Genomic DNA, 24,047 nt, shown 5'->3' with positions numbered 1-24,047 from the left:
GCAAAAAGCCCCCGCCACGCCGCAATTCGGCTCCGGGACTGGCTTGGCGGTGGCGGGAAGAAGGGGAGGAATTCCTCCCCTTCTTCCCGCCACCGCCAAGCCAGTCCGCAGTGGGGGCTTTTCGCCGTTTGCCTTCCCCCCCAGGAGACTGGCTTGGCGGCGGCGGGAAGAAATTCCTCCCCTTCTTCCCGCTGCCGCCAAGCCAGTCCCCGAGCCGAAGTGCGGCGCGGCGGGTGCTTTTTGCCGTTTGCCTCCCCCTTCACTCCGGGAAGTCAAACAGCGAAAAGCCCCCACCGCGCCGCACTTCGGCTTGGGGACTGGCTTGGCGGCGGGGGGGAAAAGAGGAGGAATTCCTCCTCTTCTTCCCGCCGCCGCCAAGCCAAAGCCGGCTTCCCTCGGCGCCCGCTGCCGCTTCGGCCGAGGAAGCGCCGTCCCATGCCGGAGGTGCGCGGCAAGGCTGCCGGGGGGAGCGCTTCTTTCCCCCGCCGCCTCGCCGCGCACCTCCAGCATGAGACTGGGCTTCGGAGCGGCGGTTGGCGGAGCGGCGGTTGGCCGTTGTCCCTCCGTCCAATCCCTGTGTCTCTGGGGTACATGCGCAGTACCCCAGGGACACACGGGACAACTGGACGCAGGGACAACTTGGACATTATTATATAGGATAAGGAAAGAGGAACATACCAGTAAATGGAATGCTCCAAAAACTTATAAAAATCTTTGGTGGGGGGGAGATCCCTTGGGATAAAATGAGGACAGGGCAATCATTTTGAGTAGTGGGGATTTTATTTCTCTTTTTGTTTTGTTGGTACATTGAAATTTACTTTGTATCCTCTGTTCCTTGTTTTCAAAGCTTAAATAAAACTGTTGTTGTTGTTGTTGTTGTTGTTGTTGTTGTTGTTGTTGTTGTTGCGGCTGCTGCTGCTGCCAGCCTTTCCAGAAGTAAATCAATGGCAAATTGTTTACATGAATGCAATTTGGGTAGATTTACATTTCAGTAACCTACAAACCAATCCAGAATTGCTTAAGCAAACAGCACTCTGCTGTTTCACTGCGCTTGAACTTTTCCCATTTAATAAATATCACTTAGGAGAAAAAAATGCCATTCATGGATTATCATGTGAGTGACAAAGACATTAAAGTGACAAGATCTGCTTGGAAGGCCCACAGTGAAATTGCATAACTCTTTTTGTTGTTGTTAGCTTTCTCACTCATAATTTTATGAAGCTTAGAGTAATTAACACAGTTCATGAGGTTTAGTTTGTTGTTTCTCTGTAAGAATGCAAATCTGAGACTGATATGGATCTCTACAGACAGCACCAACTGTTCACTGAGTCTTAACTTGCACATTGCCTCCCTATTCTACAAAGAGGTGACAGACAAAGGGAATCTCTGATTTTATTAGGAGCTAAGCATCTGCTTTGTAGCCATTTCATAAAGTAAAACCCGATTTATAATTAACAAAAAGTAAAAGTAAAATATAGAACATACCAAACCCTAATCTGTGCTGCTGTTTGTTTGTGTGTGTGCGTGTGTGCGTGTGTGTGTGCGTGTGTGTGTGCGCACACACACACACACACACGCATTTGGATGTGGTGGAGAACATATTGATGGTAGAAAAAAGTAAGTTGGTGAAGCCCCACTTCTCTCATTGAAGCTTTGGATATGAACAGTTCACAGAATCATAGAATTGTAGAGTTGAAAGGGTCTCAGAGGGTCATCTTGTCCAACCTCCTGCAATGCAGGAATCTCAACTAGATCTTCCACAACAGATGGCCATCCAACGTCTGCTTAAAAACCTCCAAGGAAGGAGAGTCCAAGGAAGTCTGTTCCACTGTTGAACAGCTCTTCCTGTCAAAAAGTTCTTTCTGATGTTAGTCAGAATCTCATCTCTTGTAACTTGAAGCCATTGGTTCAGGCCCTACCCTCCAGAGCAGGAGAAAACAAGCTTGCTCCAACTTCCATGTGACAGCCCTTTAGATATTTGAAACTGGCTATCATAACTCCTCTCAGGCTCCTGTCATCCAGGCTAAACATACCCAACTCCCTCAACTATTCCTCATAAGGCTTGCTTTCCAGACCCTTGATCATCTTGGTCACCCTCATTGGCACACTTTCCAGCTTGTCAAAATCCTTCATAAATTGTGCATGCAGTGATACACTGAATATAAACTGATTTTCAGGGAGTGAACCTGAACCTGCCTGTCGGTTCGCTAACCTGTTGTGATGTCACTGGAACAAAGGGGTTAGATGACCTTTGTGATGCCTTCCAACGCTACAATTCTGTTATTCTGTGAAAGGAAGCTATGGGGCTGAATGTCATTTTATGCTAAGGACCTGAGGGGAAATGGATAGAGAAGTTAGGGTTCAAAGATGGGTGGAGCATTCGGAGTCTTTAGAGAAAAGGGGTCTAGAGGCTAACAGGGTAAAAATCATCATTGCCCCCCCTCAACACTGGGGCCCTCTTTCATACCATAAAATTAATTATGTATAAAATTAATGTGGAGGAAAGGAATAGGATTGTGTCTTCCTTAAACTCCATATGCTCATTTGAAGGTATGCAGAGATTGAACGTATGGATGTGCATGCGAAGGAGAATCTCTGTGCCACAGAGTCCATGGGAGTTTAAGCCCTGCTTTTTTAACCCAGTGTTATCTGAACAGCCATTATGGTGTCAGAAAATGTTTCTGTGGGAAATTAAGAACAGTGCCCGGACCCAGGAGAAGATGTCAGCTCTTAGGGAGTCAATTGTGAAATACTAAGGAGGGCTGGATTTTATATGAATATTCTACATTCATTCATTGGGGGGCAGGGGAATGAAGCCGAATTAATTTGGGAAACGTTGACTTGAAGATTCCCAGAAGGAACATCTGTCTTCCTCCCTTTTCCTACTTTCCAACAAATTTTAAGACCCTTCTTTCCCATCACACTTTATATAACAATTGATTTTTCCTCTTTTCCTGTTCTTTGTTTGCTGTTTACTTTTGCTAAACTCTTAATCATTAATATTTAACTTTTAACTTTGATTGTTGATATTACTTCTGTCTTTTATTTGGTTTTAGTTTTATTTTACTGTTCTTCTTATGTATTTTCATTCTCTTGTAAAACACTCTGAGGGTCTTGGGCTGGAGAGCAGCATAAACAGTAACAGTAATATAAGAGGAAGAACGTAACAGCCCAATGTTGGGGGTGATTAACTTATAATGTGCCTGCAGGTGGTTTTTTTTTTTTACAGATGTGCAGATGTGCAATTATAATTTGCATCCTAGTCGAAAACACACCACAAAGCAGCATACAGATTACAAAACTAAATAACTACCAAAAGAAATTCAAAACACAATAAAAAAACTTTTAAAATACCCAAACCTAAAAAGAGAAAGAAAAACAAAAAAACCAACATAAGGACATTTTGCAGTTTACATTCTAGATGAGCTTCTATTATTGTGGTTTTGAATAACTCCCAAGCATTCTGGAGAGATCTGACCCTCTTGACTTTGCATTTCAACTTCCTTTTTACCAGTCCCCTCATTATTGGGAAGCTTCCTCTTTTGAAGTCAAATGTGACTATGCTGGCAATTTCTTGGCAATTGCCCACTTAAATATTTATGTTGAATTTGATAGCACTATAATCAATGTAAGTGTTGTTCAGCTGTTTGGGAACATCTCACAGCAGGTCCAGATGGCATCCATAGGAGAACTCAAATGGGAAATTGCTGATCTGCTCAGATTTCACACCTAAGAACTGGAAAGTGGCAACTGTAACACCAATATAATAATATAATATAATATAATATAATATAATATAATATAATATAATATAATAATAATATATAACAATTCTAGGGGACATCCAGGAAATTACACAGCAGTTACCTTAGTGTCTGTTCTTCCTGGGAAACTGGTGGAAACCAAAGATGGAATTATCAAACATAAGGAAGAACAAGACCTGCTGAAATAGAGCCAGCATGGCCTTGGCTCATTATCCTTTTACAGTTTCAACAAACTTATAGGTGATCTAATTAAAGCTATGTACTTGGATTTTCAAAAAACATTTGATAAAGTCCCTCACCAAAGATTCCTGAATAAGTGTAATCATGGATAAGAGTGGGTAAGTGTAGATCCATAACTGCTTAGGTTAGAGGATCTGCTTTGTTTATCTTTCTGCTGGCAGGCTAAGACTTTCCTACTGAAGCAGGATTTGAAAACCGGGTGCAGATTATCTTGGCAATGGGGCAGCTCTCAGGGCATTCAGTATTTTAATGCTGACTCTACGTTTATTGTACAATATTAAAACTATTGTTTTTAATTGGTTTGGTTTTATTAATTTGTGTTTTATAATGATGTTCTTAAGATGCTGCATGGGACCCAGGTGGCGCTGTGGTTAAACCACTGAGCCTAGGGCTTGCTGACCAGAAGGTTGGCAGTTCGAATCCCTGTGACGGGGTGAGCTCCCGTTGCTTGGTCCCAGCTCCTGCCAACCTAGCAGTTCGAAAGCACGTCAAAATGCAAGTAGATAAATAGGAACCGCTACAGCGGGAAGGTAAACGGCGTTTCCATGTGCTGCTCTGGTTTGCCAGAAGCGGCTTTGTCATGCTGGCCACATGACCTGGAAGCTATACGCCGGCTCCCTCAGCCAATAATGTGAGATGAGCGCGCAACCCCAGAGTCGGTCACGACTGGACCTAATGGTCAGGGGTCCCTTTACCTTTACCTTTAAGATGCTGCAAGCTGCCTAGAATCCAAACTTGGGAGAAAGACAGGGTATTTATACATTAAATAATAATAATAGTGGTGGTGGTGGTAGCAGTGATCATACTATATCTCTGGTTTTGCACATTTGCTGATTCACTGCAGAAGGTGTAAGCTTCTCCTGTCGAAGTTGCATTTAAGGAGATTCTTCCCTGATGTTTCATTCACACATGCCAGCACTAGTCAATAGGTGATTGACATGCATCTTTGAACGAAGCTCTAATTCTTAATGTGCAATGTAAACATTGTGTTGCTTCTAGTGTATTGACCCCATGTATACCAAACTAGATTAAGCCATTCACTGAACTATGAGGATGATAATTCCTTGGAACTGCACTTTCATTTAGAGTTATTTGTTCTGTCAATATCTGCCATTAAAAGACATATCAGGTCTTCCTGGCCTTCCAAAATCCACTCCTGAAGTGGCAGGCTGATTTTCATTTGCTCCATGCTTTCTGCTGCCCGTTGTCCCACCAAAAGAAGGCTGCAAGTAAGCCGCACCTATGATTTCTGAACCCTTTACCTTGATGTGCTACTTCATCAGAACAAAAGTGTGTCCTCCTTTCTCGGGCACAAAGAGAATGGCAATCTGGTTTATATAAAAGGAAGAATGCCAAAGCAGGTGTCTGGGTGGGCTGCACAAAAAAAAAAAGCTTTCCCCATTATTATAAATATTTGAGTGGTGGCCTATTCCCACCAGATCTTTCCCACACAGTCTGCATTTACTTTGTTTCAAAGGTTGTTTGTTTGTTGTATTGCATTTGTTTTGTTAAAATTATGTTTGTACTGAGCAAATAATTTTTCTGATAAACATAGCTGTGGCTTAGTTATTCTTATGGGTAGCAATAGCATGTCTCCAAATAAGAGTTGAGAGATTACATTGTCTCAAAAAATGCTGCCATTGATTATGGTTATCATTTATTACTAAAATTGTGACTACAGTCATATATACATATATATATATAATATTCACTATATATATATATAGGCATTGCACATGCGGATGAAACAGCCTTTCTCCATAACAGCTGAACCAAATTGAAACAAATTTGGGCAGAACATACCTTGCCCATCAGGGAGGGATCTGGCATAATTTTTCCCCCAAAAAACCCACAACTTTCACGCCTAAAATAATGATTAAACACAAAAAAGTGGCGCCCAAATTAGACGTCACCACCAGGCATAGCTGCCAAGTTATCCCTTATTTTAAGGGATTTTCCCTTATGCTGAATAGGCTTCCTCGCGAGAAAAGGGAAAACTTGGCAGCTATGCCACCAGGAGCTCTGAAGACTCCAGCAGCTGTGCTGCCAGATGACATCACAAAATTCCACAGCAACCAACTGAAAACAGTCCTTTTGCAGCAACAAGGCCCAGCTTTTTCAATAGGCTGCAGCATTGCCAAGCAGGGAAAAACAAACAGAATAGGGCCTTTCACAAGGTGGGGGGCACAGGGATGAGGCACAACAAAGGGAGGGGAAAACACATAGCCATGGGGGGGGGACCCTGAGTCAGGCAAAGCAGTGGGGGGTGGGTTGGGGCAGGGAAAACTGAGTAGGCCGACCGCCAAAACGGCCATTCCACTTCCAAAGCCAAAGCCCAAAGCCTCTCCCGGCGGCTGCATTAATAAACGCCTGGCAGCATTAGGCAGTCGTTCATCATTTCCCCTAACACGCACTTGGGGGCACAGCGAGAGATTTTTGCTTTTTAATTTAGTGGGCGTTGTGTCACATGTGAGGCTATGGTGGCCATTTTAAGTAAGGGCAGTCGTGCCCCTTTTAACCTAGGCTTTGTACTATGACTGATTGCCAGCCTCCCCAGTTTAGGTCCTTGGATATTTGCAGTGGCCAATCCACCCCACCCCACGGATTTACAACCCCCTACCTTCCCCTCGCCACTTCCTGGGTTTTTTATGGAACCAAACAGCTTGGGCGCTTTGGAACGTGCCTTCTGTTGCTACGGAGCTTCACTATTTGACCCCCACCCCCGGTTGGGATTTTTAAAGTAGTTCTCTGGGTGCATCATCACCCCTGATCCTTTTCTTTGCCCAAACAGACCTCTTCCCCCTGGCTTTGGGCTTTGCCCAAACGGACCTTTCCCCACCTTCCTCAACACCAAATACACCTCAATTATACCCACAAAATAAAAAAAATGTTACAAACAACACATTAAAAAAATACATCCCATTCTACATTCCCAAAAATTACACCAAAAATAAGAAACCAAAAAACAACCAGACAGGGCTCAGACAGGGGGGTGGGGAGGAGGGGGCTTGATAGCTCATGAGTCAGGACAGGGTGGGGCCTGTCACAGGGATGTGCTGGAGGGGTAGGGGGAGAAGGGGACTCGATAGCTCATGGGTCGGGACAGAGTGGGGCCAGTCACATGGATGTGAGGTGGGGGTGGGGGAGGAGGGGGCAGGATAAGTCATGTGTCCGGACAGAGTGGGGGGGAATCACAGGAAAGAACCAGTGTGTGTGTGTGTGTGTGTGTGTGTGTGTGTGTGTGTGTGTGTCTGTGTATCCCATAAGAATCCAAAAGAAGCTAAGAAAGCCTAAAAGAAGGGTTAGGAGCATCAGACAAGAGTGAAAGACTACTGTTATCCATTAATTTAAAGATTCTGGTTAGGTGAAATATAATATAGAGCTGTGTGTTAAGCAAGGGGCCATCCACTTTTGATAGTGGGGCAGAAACTGAGAAGTTCAATGCATACAAATTGTTCCCAAATAAAGGTATAGGCTGTGCGAAGCTCCTGTTTCTGTCACCCCTCCCTCCTAGCCCCTGCTCTTGCTTTTTCCTGAATTAGTTAGTGAATGGGATGGTGTTGCAACACTTCCTAGCCAAATGAGGCTCTGTGGTCATATTGCTGAAAGTAATTGGGGCAAATGAATGTGAACATTTCCATAAGGAATGCTAAGTCTCTCTAAAAATGGGAAGCATTTTTCTGCCTACTGAAAATATTCTGAAACAATCTAAATAGCTTTGGCTTAGCTATCCTCTAGGATAATATGTAAAAATGACAGCATCACAAAAAAGTATATTGTGTACATGTAACTTTATTGATGTTGAATATGGGGGGGGCAGCTAAGATACGCTGTATGTGCATCTTATTCTTGTAAGCAGCATGCACCCTTAACAAAGTATATTCTGATCTGTTGCCCATGAATGTAGCAGGAGGATTTCAAAGCAGACGCTTGGGGTGGGGAGCAATGCAGCCTTGTCTGTTTGTATGATCTGGGGTATGATGCCAGCATGAGATATCCACACACAAATAAGATTCTCATTCTTCTTTGATGGTCTTTGGTTATAGTGTGCCAAAACTGAGACATTCCTGTTCAAAAAGCTTGCAAATCTATGTTGGATAACATGAGCAGTGGAGTCTTTCCTCTGATGGCTAATTAAAAATGGAAGTCAGGGAAGAGCCAGCTGGGCCAGGGAGATGATCAATGCCTCTTTACCAGACACAGCAGCCTTGGGGTGCCCAGAAGAGGATGTGGTGAGATCACTTCTGAAGAAATCCTCTTTGGACCCAAAACAACATCCATCCATCCATCCATTCATTTATCTTGCCATGAGGTATCCCAAAGCAATCTGCAAAGTGAAATAAAGTAACACATATAAAACAAATGCTTATATAAAAACAAAGTTAAAAATGTCAAAACAGTCTAAAAGACTAGCACATCCAAGTACATAAAATCAATTCAAATCCATGGCAGATACCAAGAGGGACAATTTTTTAAAGAAGGCTTTTAGAAAGAGGAACATTTTTCACCTAGACCAGAAAGACAGTCAAGAAGGTGCCTATTTGGTATGCAATGGCAGCCAGTGCCAAAAGGTGAGGTGCCACCACACTAAAGGCCCAATTCTGACATTGTGTGAGACAGAGCTCCTGATAACACAGTATCTGCTGGATGCCCTCTCCTACAGAGCACAGTGATCAGCTGGGTATGTAGAGGATGAGGCAGCCTGTGAAATTCTTTCAGCAGCAGCTTACAATTATGGCAAGATTGCACCCCAGTGAGCAGTTGAGGTGCCACATTTTGCACGAGTTGCAGCTTCTGGCTCAGCCCAGAGGTGGTTCTGTGGTAGGATGACTGGTGGGGTCGCACTGGATGCCGCCCTGCAGGGAACACCAAAGCAATGTTGTAGAATGGAGCACAGGAGGCAGGGGTGGGGGAACCAAGCGTTAGCGTCGCGCAGGGTGCTGCTGAAATTTGGGAGCCCCAAGTCTGCCAGTCTCATTGCATTGCATTAATCCAATCTGGAGGTCAACCTTTTCTGCTCTAGAAATAGCTGTAGCTATTTTACCATCCGATGAACCTACAAGGCACTCTTAGCCACTGAGATCCTCTAGAACTCTAGCAACAGAGTTTCTTTCTTTGTTTCTTTGTTTGTTTCTATACTGCCATTCACAGAGATCACAGGCAATTTACAAGATAAAAGCACATATACAGTATAACATAGTAACAAACAAAAACAATACCTCCAGTTAAAAATGTGATAGATTGTTTAAGGCCAGAAGCACCTCCAGACTTTGTAAGTCTTCAAACTACAGTGGTGCCTCGCTTAACGAATGCCCTGCTTAACAAACTTTCCGCTCAACGAAAGGATTTTTCGAGCGGAGCTTGCCTCGCTAGACGAATGCGTTTTACGAAAAATTCGTCCAGCGAATCGCGGTTTCCCATAGGAATGCATTGAAATTCAATTAATGCGTTCCTATGGGCAAAAAAAAAGTCGAAAAAATTCAGTGCATTCCTATGGGATTCGCTAGACGAATTTTTCGCTATAAGAAAAGACCCGTGGAACGAATTAATTTCGTCTAGCGAGGCACCACTGTATTGCTGTAAGTTCACAGCACAGATCTTCAGTAATAATATCTCTGTTTCCATTGCACATCAATGGTTTCTCCAAATTCTTTCCAGCCTTAAGTACATCTTCAGATTTTTTTTGTTGATACTGTATATATCACACAGGAAGCCAAATAGGACATTATATTGTAGCTGTTGGACTGTCTCTCTTCAACAGATTGTATGTCTAAGACAGCATAGTAGGAACCTACTTTGAATTTCTACTTCGCATCTTGTGGTGTTTCTTCTTGGGTCTCACTCAAACTGCCATTTCTTTCTCCCTTTTCTAACTTGTTATGTCTCAAAGTTTGGTAGTATTTCTAGCTCCTTTGCAACCCCAGTAGCATCTATCAAAACTTGCTGAAAACACTCATCACACCTTCAACCCACAAGGTAATTCTTGGTCACTTGCAATTGACTTGTAGCTAAATTTAAATCAGCTTCCTTGTTTTGTAATAGCTTGCTTGTGAGCCTGACTTCCAAAAGGATGTTGTGCCGTGGAACAAAAGATACCACAAACTAACACCAGCAATTTGGGAAGTATTTCCATATAAATCTTTTAAACTTGTGTCATTAAAGATCTCTGTTAAAGCATCATATCTACTACCAAGATGATATCTCAGTGGTTTCAAAAGTGCTCCTCTCCAAAGACAGTATTGCACCCCTTTGAAGACTGCGCCCTAAGTAGCTACCTCATTGGCCTAATGAGAGCACCAGTGCTGCTGACAAGCCAAAGAAATGTCTCCACCATACCTTATTCTTTATTTCTCCTAAAGAGGCAATGGTATAGGCTTAGAATGTTTGTAGCAAGAGCTACTGATCAGGGAGCTATTACACAGGATTTTATATGTGTGCTGTCAATATGGCACATGCCACCTCTAGGTTATGTGTTTAACATAGTTATTAATGCAGGAATGTTTCATTTTGAGTATTATGTGCTTTTCAAAGCATGGTTTTTATTCTATCAAGAAAAGTCCTGGTTTAACTACAGTGGTGGTGACATCATGCTCATACAGTTTCCCAGATGTTTTAATTGCTGAAAGCATAAAGGCTTGTTCAGTCATGCATGTTAATTGCTCATTATCTGTGACAGCTTGCACATGTGTGAATCAGCCATCCAAGATTATCATGCATAGAACATTTATGCCATCAAAACTCACTCTAACATGCTGTTTTTCAATTCTGATAGTATTTGGTAACTCTCAGACAAAATTGTGAACTGAGTAATCAAGTGATGAAAGATTAGTGAGTGATGAATGATGGGAAATTGGCATGTGTGGTGGATCAGTCCTAAATTAGGTGTGCATCAAGGTTGTGCTGCTGTTGCTGCTGCTGAAAAGGGCAAAACAATATATTTGTATATTCTCATTTACTATATAATTGCATTTTGAATAATATTCTCTTTGTACCGTCAGGATTGAGTTCACTAGTTCTTCTCAATAACATAATTGTGGTCCTGTTTACTACATATTTTAATCTAGTGCAGAATATACCCCATTAACATGCCTTGCCACAGCACAGAGTTTTAATCTAATGTGAATGCATGATGAATTGTGTCAAATTGGCTCTAGGTATTTCAGTCCTGCTGACAATTTTCATTGTATTAAACTTACATTTACTTTCTAATTAAAAATACACTTGCAACGCCTGCAGCGACGGCAGCTTTAAGGTAGGTTTCATCAGGCAGGCAAACTAAGGTAAGTAATCGTTTCTCCAAGCATTTCTCTTTAACTCTAGTTAAAACTTGGCTAGCCTGGCTCATCAGCCTGAAAAGGAGTGGTAATTGCCTGATTACTAATGCCAGGTTTGTCACCACTGACTCTCGGTCGGCTTCTGCAAAGATGTTTCACACAAACAGAGCAAGGTTGTTTCCCATGTGGTTTCCCACATGTCACGTGGTCGTGGTTCCCCTGAAGACCTCACCTCATGCTACAATACAGGCAAGGACAGATGATTTAAAAATTATTATTATTTGTGTAGCACACACATATCTATACACACATCCCTATAGGAATGTAGATGTAGAATCCATATTCAAAAAGAGAGAGAATTTAAAACCTTAAAGGAGCTGAGGTCTATTATGGCCTATCTAGCCTGAGCCAGGCAATTGTTCCAGCATGAACTTTGCACATGAACCTGAACATGCATTATTCTTGCAGGCAGTACAGCTAAAGGGGCAGTGGAGGTACAATATTCGCACTGCCTCCAATACCATGCAACCTCTTTTGCGTCTGCCCCTGATGTCCTCATGTTAGATAGCTGAGCCAAGGAAGTTTACATGCATGAAATGCTATATGCCTTGGCTTCCACAGATTGGAGCAGATTAGGGAGGGGGGGGGGGGAATAAATAACAATCCAGATTCCATTGTTCATCACTTGCTTTTTCTTGCAGTGGAGATCCTTGGATTGACATCATACTGTTCTTCAGGAAATATCCTATCACTAGAAGGAAAGACCTTGAGGTCTATATACACATTGGCAAAACACAAAGTATGTGGGGATGGCTGTTACAATGCAGGGAAGAAGATCATCTAGAGAAGATGGCTAACTGACCCCTTATCTCTACCCCCCACTCCCCCATGACTCATAGCTAGTATACAGTATGTAGGCTAGCCTTTAACTGCTGGGCATGCCTGCTTGCTAGTGGCAAGAGGGGATAGAATTTACATTTGGTTTGTTATTTTTAACCAAGTCTTCTGTCTGGATGAGGGCAGGAGGAGCAGATGATTCCACCTTGGGGGCAGAGGCAGGTGGTAGAGAATCCCCCCCCCCCAAAAAAGCAACTGTGTTCAGCAAATGCAACCACCCAGGAATGCTGGCGAACATTTATGTCTTATGGCTGGGTTAGGTTATCTCTGGTTCTGCCTTATTTCTAGCAAGGAAATAAAAATAACTGAAGCCTTGCCACAGGCTTCAACTCCTTCCCTTCTTGCACCCATGAATAAAACATGTTGGTTCCTACCATCATGAAATCACTTTGCTTCTGCTGAAAGACCACCAAACCCCAAGAACAACAAATCTTGAGTTGAGTGTGTCATGAGAAAGCTCATGAGAAAGCTGGCCAGCCTACAGTGAAGTCTGGCAGCAGTGAGAGAAAACAAGCATCAATTTTTGCAAGTTTCTACTCTATAAAAAAATGGGGGGGGTGTTAGCAGAGTCTAACTAAACTATTGAGGATGCTTCATAACCCTACACTTTCTTTGATCCATGTGGATTTGTATGGTTTGGTTTTTTAAAAGAAAGAAAGAAAGAAATGTTTTATTACATGCTATCAGTCCCCCCCCCAATCATCTAAGGCTATAGCAAGCGAGCAGGAGTCAGCAGATTGCAAAAGGATGCACAGGCTACACATCATCATCAATATGGCACTTTTAGAAATATAATAAAAAATTCCATGTCTCCTAATTAGCTGAAAATGTGTCTAAGAAGGACATCTTGCAAAAAGAAGGAAGAACAACTTTCTAAGGTAGTTATAGCCACAAAAAGATGTCAGTGCTACCTTTCTCTAAATCCATCATTTAAGTCACCTAAGATAGTGAAAGGTTTATTGTGTGTGCGATTAAGGGGGGGGGCTATTTTAAAGTGAAGGGTCTCTTTTTATTAGTCTCTCTTTGTTTCATTTAGTTTTCCCCAAAAGATTAAGTGAAATACATATGGGACACAAATAAAAACAGAGGAATGTGCAGACTCTAGCCAAGATTAAGCCATTTTTTCTTCCATTGATTTCCGAATATGTCCATACTTCCATATGGAAGTATGTGTACAACAAATAGCTGCCAGGTGTTGTAAAGGAAGAGCAGCCCTAGTTCAGTGGCAGAGGATAGGACTTGCACGTGAGATTCCAGTCAGGTTTCTTCCATCCCTAGCTTCTTTCCAGCCAAAGACTTCCAAGATCAGAGAAGATTAAGTGATCTGTTCCCACATAAAATAAGTTTCATATCTTCAGGAAAGATCTATCTGCCATTTAACTCTGCGCCATTATGCCTTCATTGGGAACTCATTGAATTTCTCCATTGATGCACATCCCTTCTCATTCACTGCTCCTAACTAGAACCATCAAATATTCCTGTTCCTCATAAATAGACAGTCAAGCCTTGAAGGGAAGTAGAAGTTGAGTTAAGAATGATCTATGAATTCCCTCTCACCAATTATTTTTCAACTCGTGTGATGCAAAGTGTTTTCATTGTTCCCAGTAATGGGTAAAGTGGGTAATGCCAGCCTCTTTCAAGTGTTCTAATAAAAGTTCCTGGAAGGGAAGTGAGAGCACAATCGTGGTGGAAGATTTTGTCCCAGCCTATGCATTCATGGGAACAGCCTTCACAAATCAGGTGCTTGGCATGGCCAGCTCTAGCCAGGATGGCCAATGGTCAGAGATGATGGAAGCTGTGTAGTTCAAAACATCTGGAGATCACCAGGGTGGGGAAGACTGCATTTGAACATCTGTAGAGAGGCAGCAGGGATACTCTTGCTTCCACTGTTGCTTTGGAACTCCAGAACAATAGGGATTCCGATGAGAGGAAGCAGGGGCGTAGCCAGGATCAAAACTGGGGGGGCGGAGTCATGGTCATTCAGGGGCGGGAACAAGGCACGGGAGGGGAGGGGCCATGAAGTGGGAACATGGGCGGGGCTACAGGGCCAGCGGGCCCAACAATATCGTGGCGGTGGCAGCGGCCACCTTGGGCTTCTGGGGCTGGCAGCGGCGGCGGCTACCCTGCTTAGCTGGAGAGGACGGGAGGGTCGGGCAGGCGAGAGGGGGTGGCAGGGCGGGCGAGGGCGAGGCAAGGCACGGCCGCAGCCACGACGGCTCCGAGGCGTTGCTGCATATCAGCATAATATTGGACTAGATGACCCTTGTGGTCCCTTCCGACTACAGTTCTATTATTCTATTGATATATTACCATAGCATATGCATCATTCTGCTTTCTTGAATTGTCCTGCTCCTAGGCATAGCAGCCAACTCCTAGGGGCCTAGGTGCCTCCCCCCCCAATTACTGGTAAATACCGTATTTGAAAGAGTCACCCCCCCCATGTTGATGGGCTTTCTATGTGGGACTTATCTGCCCCCCCCATATTTTATTAAGGATGGAAGAGGGAGGGAAGGAAGGAAGAAATAGAGAGAGGGATAACTCATATTTGTGGGTGCCTCTGGGTGACGATGTGATGCTGGAACTCTGCAGCAAGAGGAAGATACCGGTACGCCTGTACAGGAGCCTTGCAAGCAGCTTTCTCTCTGCTTGATTTACAGCAGGCATGTCCAACAGGTAGATTGTGATCTACCAGTAGATCACTGGATGTATGTGGTAGATCACTGCTAGATCACTGGCACCCCTAAAAAAAGCTCACCCAAAATTTTCCTCCTCCCTAAAAAAAGTTGAACTATGACCTGAAGCCCTAAACAAAAATGGGCCTCCCTCCCTCCTAAAAGAAGCTCAACAAGTTTGACCTAACCCCCCCAAAACAGGGCTTCCCTTAAAAAAACTCAACAGCTTTGACCTGAACCCCCCCAAAGGGGGTAGATCACTCCCAGTTTTTAACTCTGTGAGTAGATCAGAGTCTCTTGGGAGGTGGCCACCCCTGATTTACAGTATACAGATGCAGGAGGAGGGGCAGACTGGAACACCACTGCTTTTTATAAACATCACTGTGTCTATCAAAGCTACAGCCCCCCCTTTCTTATTCACTTCCTTTTAGCAGAGCCACCTTAGTCAATGCACCTTCATTAAATCGCCAATAGAACTCTTAATGCGATCCCTGAATGCTCATTAACAACTCCCACTGAAGAACAATAGGGTGAAGTGGTCAGCTATCAAACCTTGCCTGAAGGGATATTCTGCTCCATTGTCTTAACTGCTTAAGTACTGGTAGCCACTTTGCTTTATTTATTTGATGTTACAGGTAGGTAGCCGTGTTGGTCTGAGTCGAAGCAAAATAAAAAAAATCCTTCAGTAGCACCTTAAAGACCAACTAAGTTTATATTTTGGTATGAGCTTTCGTGTGCATGCACACTTCTTCAGATGTGTTTTTGTTACAGCTGTGTTTGTTGCCACCCCCCCCCCCCAGCAAGCAGAGACCAAGCTGTTCTCGCTAAAGCAAAGCCCTTTCCACTTCAGTTTTTGGAGGGGGAAAGTGCTGGTTATGGTCTATAAAATACATTATTTTTTTGCTTCTAGGGGGGGCAGCTGCCCCCTGCCCCCCTGCCTACGCCCATGAGAGGAAGCTAGAGAGCCTTTCCTACATGCAGGGGGATCTAGTGAAGCCCTCCTGATAGCACAAGGATTTTTACTTGAACGATGGAACTTCCTCTCCCTCTCCTCACGTACCCCCAGTCTCTTTTGGGGTCTCCCTCAACCCCATAGAGCAGATTTGTGGGTGCATGGGAGACATGTAGGAGAGCCAAAGGAGTACCATTGCTCAAATAGATGTCCTTGAGCAAACAGGACAGCTTTGTTGGGTGTAACCTAAAGAATGGTGACAATTTTGGTATTATTGAAATTGTTCTATCCCTGCACCACAAGATACCTTGGTGAAAGTGTACAAATGGGGTGGTCAGTAATAGAGACAAAACCATCATTCCCTAATATTTCTATATCTGCCACCATTCCACTTTTTCCATTCAAATTATTAATGCAAAATTCTGATTTTCTTAAGTGTCCTTGCACATTAACAATCAGAAACTGTCAAAATACTGAATACCATTGTATATCCTGTATTATACACTTTCATTTGCTAAATACAATTGCATGTCAATTTTCGATTACTTTCAGATATCATGCCAGGTACTAATATCAAATATTCAAAAATCAAAATTCACAGAAGAGGATTGAGAGGAGTAAAGTCCATATTTCATTCTGATTAGCTTATAAAAAATGCAGAGTGTCTTTGCTGAATTTAGTTAGATGAATCTATTGCAAACAGTGAGTGGTATTCAACTAATTTTTACTCAGAATGGACTCATTGAAATGAATGAGCCTGACTAAGAGAGGTCCATTAATTTCAGTAGATCTATTCAGAGCAAAACTTTTTTGACTACCACTCAGTAGTCATAACAGTTGATTCTGTTCCAAAAGGAAGAAAGTGATAATTCTGGATGCAGGCACCTGGAAAATAAACATTGGGAGTGTGTACCTTGCTGACTAAGCTGGAGGCAGTCAATCGGGAATGCGGGCATGGAAGTACGCCAAAGGTTCAATAAACTTCATGGTTTTGCTGTCAGCCGAACACTATAAAACAACTGTGTGGTTGTGCATGCGGGGTGGAGCTGCATTTGTTTTATTGGTGCACAGACTATGGAGGCTTGCCTATTCCACTCAATGACCAATGTCTTAATCGGAGGGGTGAGAATTAAATCCCACACTAGGGGGGATATCATGTTCCCTTTCTTCTTCCAACTGAATGCTGAACCATTAAGAAGTGATCTTTTGTCCTTTTTGAGTTCAAATTTATTTTGCCTGCTGTGTACGCATCTTAGAGCTGTTGCGGCTAATCATCACTTCTTCGTTTTCCTGTGAGAATGTCATGCTGAACTGTATCAAATACTTTATTAAAATCAAGACATCGTATGTCCACTGCATATCCTTTATATGCTAAGCTTCGTTATCTGATCAGAACAAGAAATTAAGTTCGTTCAGCTTGATTTGTTTTTGATGAACTCATGTCGCTTCCTTATTTACTGCTAGGCACTAGCCAATGTCTGCTTTATTAATTACTGTAGTCATATATCAAGTACTGAAGTGAAACATAGCAACCCCTAAGTCTTTGTCAAAGAATGGAAAGGCAAATACGATTATTATTTTAATGCTAACTAAAAAAATTACAACCAGAACCAAATGAATTATCTTTTTATCTAAACTGTAGCTGCTGATAATGTTAAACTTCTGTAATAATAAATTCATTAAGAAAACACACAGAGAGACACACCAAAACAGGCTGCTTCCTGCAATACTACTATAAATTATTATGTGTAATTATGTCCTAGTGAAATTGATTTACAACATATAGTAGTGGATCATCCAAATATTGTGAGATTCACTCCCTGTTCCACTAGGCTGCTACTGAGCAAAACAGAACCTCAGCTGGGATCTAGTGAGTGTTATTGCATTCACCAGGATTTGGCATGGTATGTGCTGATGTTGACTGGATCACCAGATTAACAAGCACAACATGTTGTTGCATACACCCACAACTTCTGAGTTCTTTCTAGCTCTGCTCGTCTTTTGACACAAGAAGAAGTGCATAGTGGAAGGTACTCAGTTGGCTGTGGGGACAGAAAGTCCCACTTGTCATGATCAGAGCTGGTGTTTATTATTATTATTATTATTATTATTATTATTATTATTATTATTATTTAGAAAATTGGGTGGAGGAAACTTCCCTGAACCAAATTTATTAGAAATTTGACAGCCCACACAAGAACAGTTGAGTTTCACCCTCAATTTTTGTAGAGTGGGGGAGGAATGGAATTGCAGAATCAGAGAGGAGAAGCTGTGAGTGTCAAGTACCCCACTTCCATCAGGGGGTGGACGGGGCAGCCTCATGTGGCTCAATTGGCAATGGTTTCCACACTAGTTGAACTGTCCTGGCTTTCTCCAAAGAATCCTCAGAACTGTAATTTGGTCCTGGTGCAATTCCCAGGATTTCCTAGGGAGAAAATGACTGACACGAACACACTCCAATGTCGTGTTGCATCCGATAGCACTGTGGAGAGTGGGTGCTGCTGGGGTGCACAGTGCCTTGGAACTGGGCTGATGGTGTGGGCCAGGAGCAAGGTGACATTGGGTTCACCATCCAATATACATCTTCTGCTTCTGCAAAAGGCAGAGGCACAGCTGGAGAGCAGGGTGGAGATCCGCTAAAGGGGCAGGAGGTGTGAACCATCTCCCCGTTTTAAGGCTGTGAAAGAAGGTGTGAGTGAAGCTGGAGCAACAGCAAGGGAAATTCAGTTGTCTGAACCTGACAGAAAGTCCAGGTGTTTGGGACAACTAGGAGGAGCAAGAGGCAACAGATTGAAATGTGTGCATTTTTTGTTGCTTGCCTAACACCTGTCATAGATAGGCCTGTTGAGAAGAGGACCTGAACTCTGGCTAAAAGAGGGAGCTACTCTGAAGCAAGCAGTGAGCTACTAAGGGTTCTCAAAATCTTCTCAGAGAAATGGAAGTGGAAGAGAAGTAGAAGTGACTTCCACTAGCTGAGGTACCCTCTTTTTAAAAATTAAAATTAGAGACAGTCTTATATCCAGAACAGTTTATTTTTAGTTTTCTTCCCAGAAAGGAGCCCTGTGTCACATTCTGGGCATGCTTCCTAACCAAAACAAGGCAGAGCAGTGACTCATTCAGAAACATAACAAATGTCTCATCCCAGGGCAGGCCATTTAGCTGCATCTCTGCATGGGAGTGTTTAATTTGCCCCCAGTGGAGGCTGATTGGCAGGAGGCAGAGCCAGAGCAGCAAATCATGCAGAGATGCACAGAACAGCCTCGGTTGGGTGTGTGCTTCTGGCTCATGGGAGCCCTAACATTATTTAATTAATGTATTTCTTGTGGCACACTGGCAGTTCTCTCATGTTAAACTGACATGCCCTGGCAGTGAATATGCTCTAGTTCGTCAAGGTATTTTGTGGTTCCTTATGATGTTTGGGAATGTTAATCTGGTATCTGTTCTTTCATCCTCATGTGATTCCAAGACATTATGGCTCCAGATGTGCAGAGACAAAGTATAATAATTGCTGTCTACTGAACTATTGTTGCTGCAAAGCCACAATTATTTGAGAACACTGGAAGCTCCCACCTACTACCAGAGCTAGCAGATGTTACATGGACTCCTGAGGGGTCTTTCACGTGTTATGCTGTGAAAGTAGGTTGGTTGTTGTTGTTTTGTAAACTTGGTTTTTTTTGTAAACGCCTCAGATGATTCTGTTCTTCAACTAAATTTCAGTACAGTGAAACTCGCACATTGTGAATGTAATTCAAAATCAGCATTCTCCAAAGGTTCTCTGAATGGATAAAATCTATGAAAATTAATCATAAACATGTCTGACTTGCATATTGTGCAGAAATAGAGTTGCATCTCAGCATACTGATGTAACTTTACCCTAAAATTCCTTTGATCCCAATGTTAGGATCCTAAGCGACTTAGAGTTTCTACATGTTGGGGATCTTAGAAATTCTGCTTCACAACTAGGTAGATTGGAGGAAGTTAGAAGAAGGCTATATTGATTGCTTCAATTATTATGACAATTTCATGCCATGTTATGCTATATATTTTTTTCTAAAGGTTTTGCTTATAATTTGCTTTGGTTTCTTCAAAATTCATGCTCTCATTTTCACCTGTATATATGTCTTAAATGAAACATTGCTCACCAATTGATTTGTTTTGATCATAATCTTGAGTTTGTGGTCTTCTATCACTGGTCATACTTTATTCCCTGTCCCACTGGCTTGCTAATGAGCAAATCTGAATCCTGATTACAAGACCCAAATAATTGTTAATCATGGGGACCATAATTTAATGCATCAACCTTAGCTTTCAATTTCCTGATTTTGTAGTGCTTGAGCCAACACAAGCCTTTACTCTGATCTTAAACAGGCAGGGTTTTTTTTATCATTGGATTCCCCTGATTTTTTAAAGGAAGAAATGTCAGGTTCTATTAAACATGAAGGTAGCTGTTTTGTAACTATTAATTTTTGAATATAATTGGTAGTTCTCAATTATATGTGCACTTCTGTTCACACTTCAAAATCTACACTGCGTGCAATCTGTTGCAAAGGTTGCATGCCACAGACTGAAATGCAATTAAACTAGTAACTTCATGGCATCTCATTTTTGACCGAAAGAAAGAAAGAAAAGACTTTAAATTCCATTACTTTCACTTGGCAAGCACAGATAAATCTGGTTGAGCTCTTGGAGCTACCTCAGAAACCTAGGAACCCAGGTCGGTCAAAGTAGGGCTTACTTCTAAGTAACCTGAATATGATTATAGTTTATAGCAGCTACAGTTCCAATTCATGTCTTCTCATAATGACACTTTCATTACTACCTCTACTCACATAGTAAAACCTCCCTGGCTAACTCTAGGATGGGCAAGGCTCGTGAGTGTGTGTGGATGGATGCCTATCAGGAAAAACACTGTCCATGTCCTTGAGCTGCGTCAGCTGAAACTGATCCCATAAAACTTGCCTAAATGGGGTTTTAGATACCACATCAGGATTCTCTGTAATAGTATCAAGATCATAGAGCAGCTAAGTTATTTTACCCTCAAAGCCCCTTGCAAGCAAATCACAACTGGCAACTGATGGATCTAGTTGCTCCATTACCTGAGGCTCATAGACCTCATTGAGTGCAGCTTTGTAAAGGTTGTCCAGTGTGTTTTGACATCTGCCTCAGTTGAGGATGCCAGTGAAATATACATTCTTAGCTACCCATGCAGACATGCAGAGTACCAACAGGATCACCAGCTCTACCTGGTATGCCCCACAGCATTTAGAAATCCATTGGATTCCATTTCTTTTCCAAGACAGACCATTTAGATTGGTCTCCCAGTTCTACAGGGAGGTCTAGAAACTGTAATTCCAAACTCATCTGGAAGTGGTTGGACCATGAAAACAGGCAAATATCTCCCCCTGCCCCAATACCCAGACTTTCCTCCTCCGTACATGGGACAATGCCCTGCTTTAGACTGCCCCATGAAGACCATGAGGTCCTAAGCTGAACTATCACAGTGGACTCAGCATGAATGTTGAAATCACCCAGGACTATAGTCTTCTGCTCTTCTAACACTGCAGCTGAAAACACCTTAGTTGGGTGGTTAGTGGGCAGGACACCAAAGGCAACCTCAGCCTCTCTCTGTCCCAGCACCTGAAGCAACCTCTGAAGAGCCATCCCAAATCAAAGAGGCTTCCTCGTGAGACAGATGCTCTGCCTCAGTTAATCCAGCACTAGACCTGTTTTTTTTTATTATTATTCCAAATCGGACATGGGTGATGGTCCAGCAACCACTAGTAATTAGCAACAGAAAAATTTGCCCGTGAATATGACCTTGCCATAGTACACATTTATAGCAACAAAATAATAAAAATGTGGAACTTAACAAAGCAGAAAAGCATGTTCGCCCCCAAAGAATGCATCATAAACACTTTTAATGAACACATGTCACGCTTACCATATTGATGCTGCATATGTTTCCTAAGCCTCCCTTGTCACCTTGAATAGAGAAAAATCGCTTGGGGTGGAGATTTCTATTCTGCTTAATGCAGCCAGAGAAAAAAGATGCTGCTTTGGCTCTAAGATGTTGTGGCAGAGACAGATGCTTTTTGAGAGAGAAAATAACTCCATGAGTCGTTATTCAAAATAAATCCCCGTTGGCTTCTGTGGAGCCTTGTACAAATGATAGACTGTGGGTCTTGATCCACAGAGAGGGAAAGGCATCCATCGCTATGTAATCGGAAGCTATAAAGGTACCAAGAACAGCAAAGTGAATATGAGAGTGGAAAACTTAAGTGGCCTTTGAAGTTACTCCCAAGACATTTCTTTGTGTGATTACTTTATCAATAAAGAATAAAACTTGTATCTATGAGTGTTTATATTACATGATTACCTCTCTGGCTTCCATTGGACAGTTGCTTCTTCTTTTTCCGCCAAAGGGAAATGCTTTATTACAACTTGATGAAAATTCTGCTGCCAAAAATAGTCATTTTAAAAACTGCAACCCACAAGCAGGCATGTTGGATGCCCTGCTCAGAAAGAGGGAAGTCCCTGTAGTCATTTTGCAACATTATGGCAGTATTTTTCACTGCAAAATGTCCATTTGAGTATTTGTTAATGCTCTAATAAGCATTCCCCACTGGAAGTGGAGCTCTTAAAGCTTACTAAAACATTAATGGAAGGTTCTTATACAGAGGCCCAGAGTTCTGACTTCAGCTCAAGGGACTGTATGCCTTATTTTTGATTTACACTAAATTCAATAAACAGGGAGCCAAATGAAATGTTTTTGCTCACATGGGGTTGCTACCAAAACAGCAGCCCAAATATCTTTTACTCAAAAGTAAGTCCTATTAAGTTCAATGAGGCGTACTGCTCTGGCCTTCTGCATGAGCAATGAAGAAAAAAATAATGCCTCTAATACATTCTATAATATTTACAACAATGCACACCCTTTTCTCCCATTGCTCCCCTCCCATTACCAGTTCAGTGATTTTATCTTTTGCTGAATTAGAAATATTTTATATTAGTTTGAATGTTGAAAATCTTCTTCAGAAAATATTCACTTACTAATTCAATATGCTTCATTTTTAGGAATAGTGGCTATTCTTCCCCATAGCGACAGGTTCAAATTATTCCAAGTGTCTAGATGGAAAGATTGGATGGCCATCTGTCATGGATGCTTTAGGGAGATTCCTGAATTGGACTAGATGACCCTTGGAGTCCCTTCCAAAAACATGGAGAAAGTCTATCTATTTTAAATTTTCTGCCAGAATCAGAGACAAATTGTAGGCATGGTCAGCCTTTCTGAGGGAACGATGCCTGCTGAATTTCAGAATGATAGCTGAGGTGCTTCTCCCAAGAAGGAAGACTTTACCATTTTGGGTTGGTGCAATAGGAATCAGAGGGTGTATGAGGGAGAGACAATGGATTCCCAGTGGAGATTGGAATGGGTAGCAAGAGCTACCTTATACACTCCAAGATATGGGACCAACAGCTAGTGAACTACCCTTATGAATTTGAATAACTCATTATATTAAAAAGTACTTTGGATTCATTCCATGTCCTCTTAAATTCACTGTTTTTCCATTTTTACAAAAAAAGATAGCCTGGATAGAAGCCAGGGGGGTTAAGTTAACTGCCTTTCTTCTCTCTGGTAGTGCACATAAGTTCATCACTGGATAGCGGAAACGCATTTCTGGCAAGAGCAGATTTAGCACCCAACTTGCCCAGCTCGGTTTCATTATAAGGGAGGGGAGGTTCAGCTACACCAATCATCCCATTAGTTGAAGTGGCTCATTTTTTTTAACTCTTCCCATTATGTCTGTAGTACTCGCAAAAATATGAAAATCATTATGAAGAGTGTGCCAAGCCTTAGAGACAAAGCGATAGGTTCCTGACCCCCACCATTTATCCCAAAGGAGTCCACAACATCTGAATTTAAAACAATATAAAACAAATTTCACAACATTCCCCAAAACAACATTTTCAAAGCTGATAAAAACCATTATATTTCAGTCACCAAATGCCTGGGTGAACAGAAACTTTTTTCAGATTTTTTTCTGAATGATAGAAATGAGAGAGAAGAATGTACAGCACTAGGAAGGAAGTCCTATAATCAGGAGACCACCACTGTTAAACCCTTGCCTTGGATCACTGCCTGCCAGGGAGGATTCGGAGGAGCAATGGACAGATAAGCTCATATTGCACGAGGAATGCCTTATCCATAAATTACGATAAAAAACAGGTCATTGTATTTGGGAAGCGC

This window comes from Zootoca vivipara, chromosome 4, assembly GCF_963506605.1.
Source record: "Zootoca vivipara chromosome 4, rZooViv1.1, whole genome shotgun sequence".
NCBI classification, from domain to species: domain Eukaryota; kingdom Metazoa; phylum Chordata; class Lepidosauria; order Squamata; family Lacertidae; genus Zootoca; species Zootoca vivipara.
The sequence above is the reverse complement of the archived record's forward strand: the minus strand, read 5'-3'. Positions refer to the sequence as shown.